The following is a 13,573-nucleotide window of genomic DNA, read 5'->3' on the forward strand; positions in this document are numbered from 1 at the left end:
ACCAAGCCCCCAGGCACGGAAGAGGAAGCTGAAGCCTGGGGGCTGGGCGGGGGGGCTGCCGGAGCCACGCCTGGCATTAGGGGCTGCCATGGCCACCACAGGCTGTGTGCCCTTGGACCTCGGTTTCCCCATCCGTCGAACGTGGGCCCAGACCACCTTGACCCTGGAGTTCCCCCTGGTCTCTGAGTCACAGGGCAGGGAAGGCCCGGTTCTGCTGGAAGAGGCCCAGGGCCATCCGCCTCCCTTGAGTCCCCAAGGCCAGTCCTTCCTGGAGCCTGAGGCCCAGCCACACAGGGGTGGCAGAACACAGGCGTGCCAGGCATCCAGCCCTGCCAGTGCCCGGGGCTGTAAGTGGATGCTCCGCAACCCAGCCGGCGGCCACTGCCTCTGCCCTTGATGCAAAGTCCTGCGCCACACTCCGCGTGCACACAGAAACAGGACGCACACACACACACGACAGACAGACTCAGCCACACATGGGGCCCCGCTCACAAATGCAGACACACAGAGGAGCACGTGTGTCCTCCCCCCCGTCGTGGACACCACCGCACATGTAAGCACCCAAGACACGCTCGCAAAACCTCTCCCCTCAACTCGTTTCCCAACCGAGACACACACGCACAGACACAAACACAGACACCCCACTGTACACACACAGATCACACACAGACACCCCACTGTACACACAATCACACACACGAGCTCACTCTCAGCAATCCGACACACACAGACTCACACACATGCCTGGATGCAGGAACCATCACCCTCCATGTACAGAGCCCCCCAAAGACTGACAGACACACGCCACATACACACAGCCCCCAAGCCCAGGAACACACACAGACACACACCCATCTTGCTACTTGGTTAAATTCCACATGGCAGGCGGTGCCCAGCCCAGAAGAGCAGCTCCAGGTAAGTAAACCGCTCAGAGCACCAATCTCAGCCCCAACCCGGCCGCCTCCTTGCTGCAGGTGAAGTGAAGCAGGCCTTACATATTTTATACATGAACAAACTTGCTGAAAGAATACAATTTACAGGGCCATCGGCTGCAGGCTCCCAACATCCCTCCCGCATCTTTTCACCTCGGAGAGCACACGGCAGTGACGGCAGGTGGTGGCCAATGGGGCACGCTGTGTGGTACCCCACCCGCCGCCCCTCTGCCTAGGGTGTTATTCCAGGGAAAGGAGCGTTCTGTGGTTTTCCATCCACTAAATCCTGCTGCTGCTCAGGGACAGGGCCCTGTGCTCTCTTGCCTCTTCGGCTTTTCCCAACCCTTGGATGCCTTTTAAATGCCAATCCATCCTTGGCAACTCTGATTTTCCAAGGTCTGTTTCACACAGGGCTGGGATGTGTTAGAATCGAACTGTTGAGGAATGGGGAAGAGAAGGCCTGGCAGGAGGGACGGATGGGGGCAAGGGCAGCTTGTAGCTCGAGAGGCAGCTGGGCAGAGGGAGGCTGCGCCTGGTGCCAGGCCCGCACACCCCCGGGGAGAGGCTAAGGAGCCCAGGGCAGCAGAAACCTGCTCCTAGGAGGTAGAGAGGGAGCAGAAGGTGGGCCACAGGACCAACAAGGGGTCTTTGAGTCCGAGTGTGCTGGGCAAAGGAGGCCCCGGATGAGGCTGAGGTCTGGGACCTCGGTGTGGCCTTGCGGCTGGAGCCTGGGTCTCAGCGAGGGCCACAAGTCTTAAACGTACCTGTTCAGGCTGGGTGGCCCCTGCCCAAGCTGCCGATCAGAGTGAGTGGCTGTGGGGAAGGGCTCCTGGGGTCGGCAGATGGGGAGAGGGCGAACTAAGTTAGGAAGCAGCCCCCCAGCCCGACTCTTGTCTGAAGCTCTCCCAAGACCTGGTTGCAGTTCCCTCCAGACTCACAGACTCAGGAAAGAGGAGCAGGTCCCACAACAGGAGGGGAGAAAAGCAGGATGTCAGATGGTACACAGGGGAGGAGTGGCGGCATACTTAAACAGAGACCCCGTGAACGGGGGGCGAAGAGAAGTCAAATGCAGCTGCCTTTGGAGACTGGGAGTTCGGGTGAACTGCTTTTCTTTTAACCTGTTTTATTTTCCAAAAGTCTACAATAAGCCTGTCCTCCTTGTATAGTGATTACAAAAAAGGTATTAAACCACCAAGTGCCTTACAAAACCAAATATATAGCATGACTCCACATCTTATATTTATTACATTTATCATATGTTGTTTACCACATGCCTAGAGAAAAAATGTTGACAATGGTGTGTCCTGGGGGTAGAATTATACGGGATTTTTACTTGTTTTACGGCATTTTTATGTTTTTCTAAAATCAACATGTTTATAACCTGGTGATTTTATTAACAAGCTCAGGCCTGAGAAGTTCTTTTCCATATCAAGTCCCTCCCGCAGCTGCTGAAGCCCATTCTCACCCTCCCGGTGCGCGTGCCCCGGGCGAGGCTCGGGAAAGGCCAAGGACGACTGCCCCCGCCCAGAGCCCCCCTTCCTTCCAAGGCCCAAGGCTGCACCACGTCCAGCGGCCTGCCCAAGCCAGGTGGGGGCGGTCAGAGCTCAGCGAGTGCCCCGGGAGAGAAGGCAGCCCGGGAGTGACTAGCGGGCCACCGAAAGGCCGAGGCCCGAAGGGGCGCCAAGCAGGAGCGGCGGCTGGCGGGCGAGGGGCAGAGCTAAACCCAGGCCCGCCCCGCAGGGCAGCGCAGGACGCACGGCCGCAGCTCCCCAGCAACCGGCACCGGACGCGGGAGCAGAACCCGGCCGAAGCCAGACCGCCCGGAAGCCCCGCCCCGCGCCCCGGTTCCCGGAAGCCGCGGGCTGTGAGGGGCGGGGCCTGAAAACCCCGCCCCCCCGCCCGGGTTCCCGGAAGCCGCGGGTTGGCGAGGTGAGGGGCAGGGCCTGGAAGCCCCGCCCCTCGGCCGCGCGGGGCACGCCGGGAGGGGCGCTGCCATGGCGACGCAACGGCAGTCCCGCCCCACCCTCCCCGTGTCGCGGTCTCGGCCCCAGCGGCGCTCATCCGCTCGGACGCGCGGAGGCTCCGGCGCGGCCGCGGTGGGGGCGCCGCCGGGAGCGAAGGGAGGCCAGAAAGCGCGGGCGTTTGCCCTCCCGAGGTCGGGGAGGAGAGGACATGGCCCCGGAGGCGATAATGCAGCTGCCTGCGTGTCTGGCCTGCCCGCTCCTGCCAAGCCCTCCCCGAGTTGGAGCTGCGCGCTCCTGGACAGGCGGGCCAGCCCCGCTAGGATCCAGGGTTTGGCCCCGAGATGGCCCCTCCACCACAGTGCAGACGTTCCGCGCCAGGGCCTGGGGCCCGAGATGCTGGCCTCTGCCCACCCACACGCCAGGCATCTGCTGCTGGACAGTGCAAACTCCTCTGCTCGGCTGCCGTCCAGGCCCCCGCAGTGCCCTCCCAGGAGACCCAGCCAAGCTGGCAGCCCGCCAGGCAGACCCTGACCCCTTCTTGGCCTGCATCCCCATAGGGTGGGGTCTCACACGACAGGCCAGGCCAGTCGGGCCGGATGACTTATCTCCCCAGTCCTGTGTGAGTGGCTCTGCCCGGGTACGTGGGCAAACAAGCCCAGATCTGTTAAGGAGTGAAGTGGCAGGGCTGGGACTCGGCCAGGCTGACTCCAGACGCCTGTCCACACACAGTGGCACTCCCTGCTCCGTGGCCACCCAGCCTGGGCTGCTCCAGCCACCTATCTGCCCAGAGCACTGGCCTGGCCTGCGGTCCCCTCCTCCCCCTCCCTCTCCCCCTCCCACCAGCCGGCTTCCCTTCTGAGCCGCCAATCTACAACCACACAAAGCCCTGTTTGTTTGCTTTCTCTGCTGCTCCCCCTGGATCCGATGTCTTTCTCTGCTACCTGCCGGCCTGGCTTCCTCTCCATGCTGCCTTCCCAGCCTGCTGAAGGGAAGGAGGGGCCGACCATACAGCAAGCCCTGCCTCGTGGCCACCCCGTCGTTCCTAGAATCCACCTCCTTAGTGCTGGAGGCTGGGGACCAGCCAGGGCGATCTGACTGAAAATGGCTTTGCAGCCCCCTCACTGCCTCTCAGAATGCAGGGTGTCTTCTGGGTGGGGCAGGAGCGATGCCTGCAGCCAGGGGCTGGGACAGGGGGAGGGGAGCCAGAGCGGTCCAGCCAACCTCCCCTCTCCTTTTGTGAGCAAGGCCTGTTTTGTTTGTCAATCAGGAAGGCTGCCCCTGACTTCCCAGCAACCCAAGGGGGCTGCCAGAGATAAGGAGATGAATGGGACCAGAAACGCCAAATTCGAGGAGGCAGAGGGACGCCCCAGTTTCATGGCCTTCACCCACCCTCACTCTTTCTGGGGGTCCACAGGCTGCACTGGGAGCCTGGCTTGGTAGGTGCCCCCTCAGTGCCCACCCTAGGCAGGCACCTGGGCAGACCCCTCAGCATGGCAGGCACCCTCTGCAGTGTCTTGGGAAGCCCTATCGGCCTGAGCTGAAACAAGGCTTTCACAGGCAAAGAAAAATAAACACCCGCATTCCACACCACCTTTTCTACCTGCAGAGTGGGGCTGCCCTCTCTCCCGGTTCAAATAAAGAAACCCAACACCGATACTGCACGGAGATACCACAATCTCGCCTGGTTCCTTCTACCCAGGGCTCTTTCATTGCGCCCTGCCGCGCTGGGTGGCCCAGGGCAGGTCCTAACCTCCCGGGGCCTCCCTCTTCCCCTTCCTGTCCCCTTCCATGCAGAGTTTAACCCTTACAGCAACTCCAGGGTAAAGGTGTGGTTATGCCCGCTTGACAGATGAAAGGAAGCTCCAATTTCCAGAGACTAAAACTGCTCCGGTCAGAATTCAAGCCCACTTCTGACTCTAAAAACTTCCCACCAGGTCACAGTACTATCTCACAGTCAGACATTATCTGCTGACTGGATGAGTGACCACCATGAGGAGGTGAGCGAGCAGCAGGCACGGCCTGGCTTTGGCGCCCAAGAGATGTGGTTTCCAATCTCAGCTCTGCATTTGGTCGCTGTGTGACCTCATGCAGGTCACTTAAACTCTCTGAGCTTCAGTTTCCTTGATAATCTGTATGAGGCGGTTAATAAGGCTTAGAGAGGACCACCCAGTGCCAAGCACAAAAGCAGGCACTCATTAAATGATGGCTTTGCTCCACGATCCCTCTCAGCAGCCAAAGAGCCAGGCATACACTTATTAGAGGAACCAGGCCTCTCGCACCTCTGCCTTCCCCCATCTGGCCCTGCTGCCGGGCATGCCCCCTGCCACCATCTCTGGCCCTCTGGAACGCTCAAGCTGAGCTCCCCAGGCTCCTGTCCTGTCCAGGAGACCAGGGCCTCTCTGTTTAATCTGCCAGGGAGGGGGCCCCAAAGGTCAATGTCACCCTAGGGGAACAAAGCCAGCTCCATCCACATCCTGCTGGACTCGACAAGAGAGAGCCACTCAGTTAAGTCTGATCTGGCAAAACGTCTGTTTTTAGTGCTATTTTGGGCCATGGTGGGGATTTTCTGTGCTCCTCTCAAAGGTACCCTAAACCGAATTCCTCTCAAAGGTACCCTAAACCGAATTCCTTCCCATCTCCCCTATCCCTATCTGCGTTTGAAATGAAAGTATTGTTCTTCCTCTCCTTTTTTTCCTGCTTCTCTTTCCCACCTATCAGATGGATGCAAATGAGGGAAGGGGCAGAGCTGGGACCCCTCGGAGGGCAGCACTCCCCCCACCCCCAACCAGTCCCCCAGAGCACAGCATGCTAGGAGACGCAGTTGCCTCAAACCAGGCAAAGCAGAGAAGTCCTCGGCCTTCCGGTTCTGGAAGCCCTGGGGCCGGGTCATTGTCTGCTGCCGCCCCAGACACACACTAGGCGTCTGCTCCTCCCACCACACACCTCCGCCTTTCTGCTTCTCTGCCTTTGCTTGGGCTGCACCCGCGCCCCCGGCCTGGAAGCCCTCCCCCAAGGCCTCCCCTGCGAGGAGCGCCTTCTTAGCTGCAACACGATCACAACTGAATCCACATCTATGAATCGTGTCTTTCAGGTACTGTGGGCTTCAAAAGGGCAGGGGTGGCCGCCATGTAGTCACCCGTTTCTCCAGGGCAAGGCGGCTCAGACCCCATCAGCACTGTTGACAATTGGGGCCAGGTAATTTGTTGCGGGCGAGGGGGGGGTCCTGTATATCCCAGGGTGCTAAGCAGTATCCCTGGCCTCGACCCACTGGATGCCAGCGTCCCCCCCCCCCCCCGTGAAGACAACCAAAAATGTCTCCAGACAGTGCCTAACGTCCCTTGAGGGACAAAATCACCCACAGCTGAGAACCGCTGCCCTGAGGCCTGGCACCCCGCCCCCCAAAATGAGTGAATGCACGACTCTCCCTTCCTCCCCCAGTAGAAAGGGTGATTTTTATTTTACCTCTTTTCCTCTTATCATAATCATGTACAAATTTCATTTTCCCTGGCAGACCAGAAGCTTCCAGAGTACAGGCCCATTTGACCTCAGCTGTGTATCAGTGCTGATCACAAGTTACCATTTTGCTGCAGGAATAACTCTCAAAGCATCAGAGAGCACCCGACTAAAACCCAGTTCTGCTCTCCCTTCCGCACCCTGCCCTGGGCTCCCGTGTGACTTTGCTTCAGCAGCTAAGCTTGTCTGGGCCTCAAAGTCTCTGCATCATTGTAACAATTCTTTGTCCTATTAGCGAGTGGGAGGGTTACAACTTCACACCTCTAAGGAGCCGTAAGTGCCCAAGAAGAAATCTTTCAGATGGTTTTTAATTTACATTTTCTGAGAATTATTATTACTAATAGGCAACATCATTAAGCACTTTGCTATGTGCCAAGTACAGCTGAGTGCTTTACAGGCATCATCTCATTCAATCCTCTTAAAAGGGAAACGATGATGTCGGTACTATTGTTTCTGCTGTCTATAAATGAGGAAAGAGAGGCCCAGGGAGCTGGAGGAACCTGCCTGAGGACATCCAGAGGTGGTCTGCTGGCCTCTGGCAACTGAGGATGTCAATCAGAAAACCTGTTCAGCTTCAACCCTCGATACTGAAATTACTTTTCGAAGTCTGAAGCCCACCTGGTGCAGGCAGAGTTAGACCTTCCCAGGTGGACAGGCCTCACCCACTGGGCTCCTGCTGCAGACACCTGGCCCCAGGGCCGCACGGAAGGTCTGACTGGAGAGGTACCTGGCGCAGCGGCCTGCCTGGGCCGGGGCTTGGGGGCGGGGCTCGGAGGGCTGCCACCCCCTTTCCGGGTGTCACCCCTCTCCGGAAGGCCCTGGCTGGACTGCCTTCCCTCAGTGCCGAGCAGGTGCTGAGATTCTTCAGGGCAGGAATAAAAAAGAACCATCCTCGAGCACCTTCTGTGTATTTCTATGTATTAAAACAGGCTCTGTCTTAAGAATTTTATCTGCATCAACTCACTAATTCCCCTAACAACCCTATGAGGCAAGCGCTGCCATTTCCCCCATTTTACAGATGAGTAAAGCAAATAAGTAACTTGTCTGAGTTTGCAAGCGGCAGAGCCAGAATGTGAACCCAGGCAGCTGAACTCTGAAAGGTGTTCACGGCCAAAAAGTCTGTGTTTACGGCTGTGTTCCCAGCACCCTGGTGTGCGGGAGATACTCAGTATGTGATTTATGAATGAATGCACAAAGAAATGAATGGGTTTGTGGTTACACTGCCGCCCAAGTCCACCTACAGCACCGGGGCAAAGCCCCTTTGCAAACAGAAACTCTGGCCGGAAAACTGTAATTCTCACCTGCCCCACCGGGGGACAGAGACACGCAATCCATCCACCTCAGCCTGGCTGGGGAAGGAACAGGCACCAAACTCCCGGTTTGGGCCAACATCGCCGCAGGGAAGGCTAGGGGAGGAGTGATAACAGCGACCTCTTCCCCCACAGTCCTTCAGCAGAAAGAGTACTGGTCCCTGCCGAGTCCACGCACCAGCAGCCAGGAGGGGCCTGTGACTGTGCCCGTTTCAAAGGGGGGGAGACGGAGCCCCTGAAAGGACGGTGGCACCTGGATGTGAACCCGGGCTGGCCTGTGTTTCTGACCCCATGCTTTCCAGATCACAGAGCACACTGAATGCAGCAGTTACCGCCCCCTCTCGGACAGGAGGGGAAACGTGCTGGGGCGGTGGGGGGGACGGGGGAGGGGGGATGGAGAGGGCGTGACTTTCCTGAAGCAGCAGCTGGAACTCAAACCCTGTCCTGATTCCAAACCCAGGGCCGCTCCCCTGCTCAGCCCTGCTGCCCAGACTGGACTGAGGCATGTCTCCAGGGAGGGGACGGGAGGAGAGGGGGCCAAATGCGGCGTAGTCTGCACCAGCTCCCTTGGGACCCCCAGCCAGGGGCCGGTCCTCACCCTGAGAGGCCCCAGCCCCCCCACTGGGCCCCTACACCTCCTAGCTGACAGCTCCCCTCCGGGCTTGCGGGACCCCTTCCCCCTGAGGCCGATCACCATGCAGAAACTGGACGCCTGCTGTCCACCGGCCCTGAGCATCTCATCTCCGGGGCCGGCAAGCCCAGGGCCAAGGGGCAGAAACGTGGCGGGGAGGGGGTGTCTGCTGGGTGAGCGACGATCGGCTGGTCACGCCAGAGCCCTGGTGCTCCTGGCCCGTCCTTCTGTCCTTCCTGACTAGGCGTCCTTTCCCACGTCGCCCTCTCCTCCTCCTCCCCACCCGCCCCACCACCGGTGTCCCACCACCACACACACTATCCACACAGATTCGAGAACCAGTAGAGCAAAAGCTCTCCTCTGGCAGCCGAGCCTCATCTGCACCTCCAGCTGCTGGCACCCACCCTGGTGTCACATTCCAGTCTCGGATCCCGGTGACCCACCCAGGCACGGGGCACGGCTCTGCCTCAATCCCGGGAAACAGGACGAGCCAGTTTCTCCTCGGCCCCCCAGAAGGAGCAGGGGCCCCTCTCTGGCCTTGCCCGTCTCCTCTGAGGGTGATGAACAGAATCCCCTGACTGGCGCCCCAAGAATCCCCAAGATCCCACAGGGGCCCCCGAAACAATGCTGGGCTTCCCCGCCCCACCTCACCCGGCCCTTCCTGCCGGGAAGACTTCTGAGCGCCCTGCGCCCCCGGCCTCACCCTTGGAGCTGGGGCCGCAGAGAGGAGGCGGCCGAGCTCTGGGCCTGGATGCCCTGGCCTCCTGGGGAGGACAGACACCGACAGAATTACCGATAATTCTGTGATAAACGCTATGCCTCAGCCGTAGACAAAGGGAGATGACTCAGTTCTGCCGTGGAGGTCAGAGAAGGAGGGGACAGGACGTCTGTTTGGGTCTCGGGACACAGGGAGGAAGGTGAAGGGCAGCCCAGGTGGAAGGAACAGCTTGGGCCAACGTACAGAGGCAGTAATGCCAGGGCTGCATCCTGGGAGGGGGCTCGGCTGTGGCAGGAGGGGACGGGGCTTGAGTGGGGCCAGAGCAGGCGGAGGACCAGAAAGGCCCGCACGGCGTGGGAAGGACTCCAGAGCAGATCTTGATTCAGAGGGCAGCAGGAGCCCCGGGGAGTCACTGCCGTGGTTGAGAAAGGGCACTCTGCAGTGTGGCCCACGCTGGGAGGGGGCAGGATGGAGGCAGGGAGGCCAGTGAGGAGGCCGCGGCAACAGCTAGCCTCTCCCACCACGTTCTTTCTGAGCCAAGTCCTCCCTCCTGGCCACAGGACACCGGCCATGCCCGCTGCAGCTGCCGAAGGATCGTTGGTGTGTTCCCTTTGCCAGCAACGCCCCCTCATCCCCTACCTGTGCTCCAAGCACCTGCTCCAAGCCCCCTCTGCCAGGAAGCCCCCACCTCCACAAAGCCCCAACTCTGGTCAAGTTGGGACGTACTCACCCCTGGATCCTAAAGCTCAGGCTACCTGCCCGCCACCCTGGAACTGGCTTCCGTGGTCCCCTCTGCCCCTCCCCGCGTGACCAAGTCCCGCCAAAGACACCGACCCACTCCTTCCCTCGTTGTCCCCAGAACACCTGCCAGTGTTTCCGTGCGAGGCCCTGCTTCCTGCCAAGACCTGGCACGAGCTCCCACTTGTCCCCTTGGGTACCATCTGGTTCTCACCCCTGGGCTGTGACCTTGGAGGCAGGTGCATTAAGCACAGGACTTTGAAACGGGGGGCCCTTGGAAAATACTTGGTGGGCCAGTAAGCCCAGGTGCCTCTCCCGAAGGAACGCTGCCCGGCGTGCAGGGCTCCGCCTGGTCCTGCCTGCGGAGCCACACGTCGCTGGGGGGACATCCCTGCCCAGCCACAGGCGCCATTAAAGCAACGAGGTGCAAACGTGGACGGCCATGGGAAGACAGTGGTGATAATAATGGTGACAGTGGCAGCTAACGTTTATTGGGACAAGTACTGTTTGTTCTCAGCTTCACGGGTTGACGTGGACTCACTCGCTTGTTAAAGCTTCACCACAGTCCTGTGAGGCTGGTGCTGTTATTACCCCCGTTGCACAGATGGGGACACAGAGGCACAGAGAGGTGAGCAACTCATTCAGGACGTGGTGGAGCCAGGAGTCACCCAAAGCCTTGCCCTGGAGCACCCCACCTGTGACCCCGCCAAGACAACAGGAAGGAAAAGGGAGCTGACCACTAAGGGCCTGAGGGGCGGTCTCGTTTGGGGTAAGAGGAAACTATGTATTTGTGTATATGATCCATGTATGCATAAGAGAACAGCAAACCAGATTCAAGGTGTTAACTGGGGTTACCTGGGGGGGCACTTTTACTCTGTGTACTTCTGGGTTATTTGCATTGTTCACAATGAGAACAAATCCATGTCTTACCTGAGTAATTCAAAAAGAAGAAATTGAGAGAAACTGTCAGGGCCTCAATTAATGTTTGTTGAATGAATAGAAGGCAGACTCATTTTCTAGGCCTGTTTTTTCAAACTCTGGGTAGGACCCATTAGTGGATCATGAAATCAATTTAGTGGGTCACAGAAAGCAATTAAAAAAAAAAACAAAACCCAAATAGACTAGAACAGAAAGTATCAAACCAGGTTACATAACAGAGTAAAGAGCTATTTCACTAAACTTTTTTTTCCGTTACACACAGTGGGTGTGAATGGAATTGTGACCTAAAATGCATTTCTTACTATAAGTCACAGCTGAGGGTTTGGAAGCCACAGTCCAGACTAAAGAGTCTAAGGAGGAATAAGCAGGGTCCCCGCCTGCAGGGGCCTCCTGGTCCACAGGGAGAGAAAGACCCTTACGGAGCGGGTGACACCCCTCTGTTTAGGAAGCCACAGAAGCTTCTGGCTGTTGGGAAAGGTCACACTCAGCCCACTCCATACTCGGCTTCTGGGGCCAGGATCACCCCTGGACACATTCTCCTTCTTTCCAAGCCTCTTGCCTGTGAGAGCCTTTGCCACAGTTTTGGGGCTGAGCCTCCCCCAAATCAGAACGTCTATGTCCACTCCTCTGTTACCCAGAAGGCCACTTTTCCTAAGGACTCCCTTCTGGACACTCCTGAGGCCCTCACTGTCAAGGGGGAGGGGTGGGAAACTAGAAGATTCCTTTCCAGCTTCCAGATCCTGAGGCCACGTCCCAGGGAAGCCTCTGGAAATGCAGCTGTGTGGTCAGTTGGGAGGGGCCTCCACTGAGTCTGCAGCGAGGGCTGCCCCCACCCAGGGTGGGCCTGACCCCAGGCAGAGCCAGGTCTGAATGGAGGATGCGGTGTGGGGAGAGAGGCAGAGCCCCCAGCCTGGGGCTCCCACGGCGCTGGCGCCTCCACATCAGAACTCGCCTAACCCACCCCGCCTCCCCTCCCCGGGCAGCAGACAACTAAAAAAAGATAAAATAAAAAGAAGTAATTCCCCTGCTCTGACGTCAGCGCGAGGTCTTAACAGCCCAACAGCGGCATGAAACTGGATTGCAACCAGATGTAATGCCCTTGAATCCTCAACACGCCGCTGCGTTGGAAGACAAATGGGGGGGGGGCACTCTGGGTGGAGGGAACCGTGAGGGTCCCGCATGGGTCCCGGACCGGAGCCTGCGGAAAGCCTGGGAAGCCCGGGGCCCGGGTCGCCATTCAGGCGCGCTGCCTCCCCTCCCCCAGCCCCCCAGTAGCGCATTGTTACTCTCGGCAGCCGTCTCCATTCAGGCCCTGAGCCCCAGCGCCGCGCCCGTCGGGGGCTCCCCGAACCAGGGCACGGCTCGGGCCGCACTCCGGCCCCTGGCGTGGATTTGAGGACGACCCAGAGCCCAAGAAGGGAAATAGCTCGCTGGGAAAACGGGCGCCCCAGGAAGCTGGGGCCGCCGCGGCCTCGGGCCTGTCTGGTGTTTCGCTTCCCCTCCGCCCCTCTTCGGCCGCCCCCGGCGACCAAGGCTCCAAATGTCAACTCCGCGACCTGCAACTCCCCCCCCGCCGCGCTCGGCGACACTGCCTTGCGCCCGGTCCCCCCCGTCCTCCTCCCGGGTCCCCTGCCTCCCAGGCGCGGAGGCGCGGGGCCAGGGACCCGACCGGCGCGCCGCCGTCCGTCCGGGGACACGGGACTCGCGTGGCCGGAGCCCCCACCGTGACGTCACCCCGAAAGGCCCGCGCGCCCCAGGCCTGCCCGCGTCGGAGCTCCCCGGCCTCCGGGGCCGCTTCCTGCCGGGTCGCGCGGCCTGCGCACAGGCCCGGGCGCCGCCGCCCGCGAGGGGGCACCGCCGCGGGCTCCGCTGAGAGCCCCGCGCGCCACCCCTCCCCACCACGGCCCTCGCCGTCCCTCGAGGCCCTGGCTCCCACGCCGTGGGCCCGCCCGGCCCCGAGTCCCCCCGGAGAAGTCGGCTCCCCGCCCCCCACCCGGACGCACTCACAAAGCTCGCCTCCGGCCCCGGCGCCGCGCGAACGCCCCGGTCCCCACCCGCACTCGGCTGACCCCCGGCGCCACCGCGCGCACAGCCCCCGCACCCGCGACCCTCGCTCCTCGCGCCCGCACCCCGCAGCTCCCCGGACGGCCATCCGGTGACCTCGCGCCCCCCGCACACAAAGCACTTCCCCGCAGCCCCCCGCCCCCCCGCCCGGTGCTCACCTCAGCGCGCGCTCACTCGGGGGCCCGGGGTCTGGCGCTGCGACTTCTCTGCCCGGAGACCCGGGCGGCCATGGGGGTCGGGACGCGGCGGCCCGGCCGGCCAGCAGCCAGGCAGGAAAGAGGGTGGGCCTCGGCGCCCCCTCCTCGAGCCGGCGCTCGGGCGGCGGGCTGGACGGCCTGCTCGGCGCGCTCTCGCTCCGGCCGCGCCTCGCTCCGCACCTCGCCTTCCGAGCGCAGCCGCGGGCAGGGGCGGCGCCCGGGGCGCGGGGACCGGGCCCTGGCTGCGCACCGCCGGGCCTGCTGGCGTCGCAGGGCCGCGGGGAAATGCGGTCCCCTCCGCGCAGGAAGAGCCGGCGGCGGGCGGCGCGCGGGGGGAGAAGGCGGCGAGAGCGCGAGGAGAAAAGTTCCCGGCCGCCTGGCTGCGCTCGCTCGCCGCCCGGGAGCCAGGTGGGCCGCGCGCCCCGACAGCACCCCCTGGCGGCCCGCGCCCGCCGCGGACCTGGGGGGAGGGGGCTTGGCCGGGGGACTCCGGGGGGGCCCTCAAGGACTCGCGGGCCGGGGTCGGGGTCGGGGCCGGAACCTCGGGCGGAGGACGTGGACCGGCAC

General features: G+C 61.2%; 1 protein-coding gene across 3 annotated transcripts in view; it reads right to left on the reverse strand.

Annotated features, from left to right (window-relative positions):
• Positions 1–13,368, reverse strand: part of RAI1 (retinoic acid induced 1) — a 107,572-nt gene extending 94,204 nt beyond the window's left edge. For all 3 annotated transcript variants that reach the window (XM_036837599.1, XM_036837598.1, XM_036837594.1), the window contains exon 1: positions 12,968–13,368. The gene's annotated coding sequence lies outside the window, so the exon portion shown is untranslated. The remainder of the gene's footprint in view (positions 1–12,967) is intronic.
• Positions 13,369–13,573: the final 205 nt, after the last annotated feature.

Source organism: Balaenoptera musculus, chromosome 20 (genome assembly GCF_009873245.2).
Source record: "Balaenoptera musculus isolate JJ_BM4_2016_0621 chromosome 20, mBalMus1.pri.v3, whole genome shotgun sequence".
In the NCBI taxonomy this organism is placed as follows: Eukaryota; Metazoa; Chordata; class Mammalia; order Artiodactyla; family Balaenopteridae; genus Balaenoptera; species Balaenoptera musculus.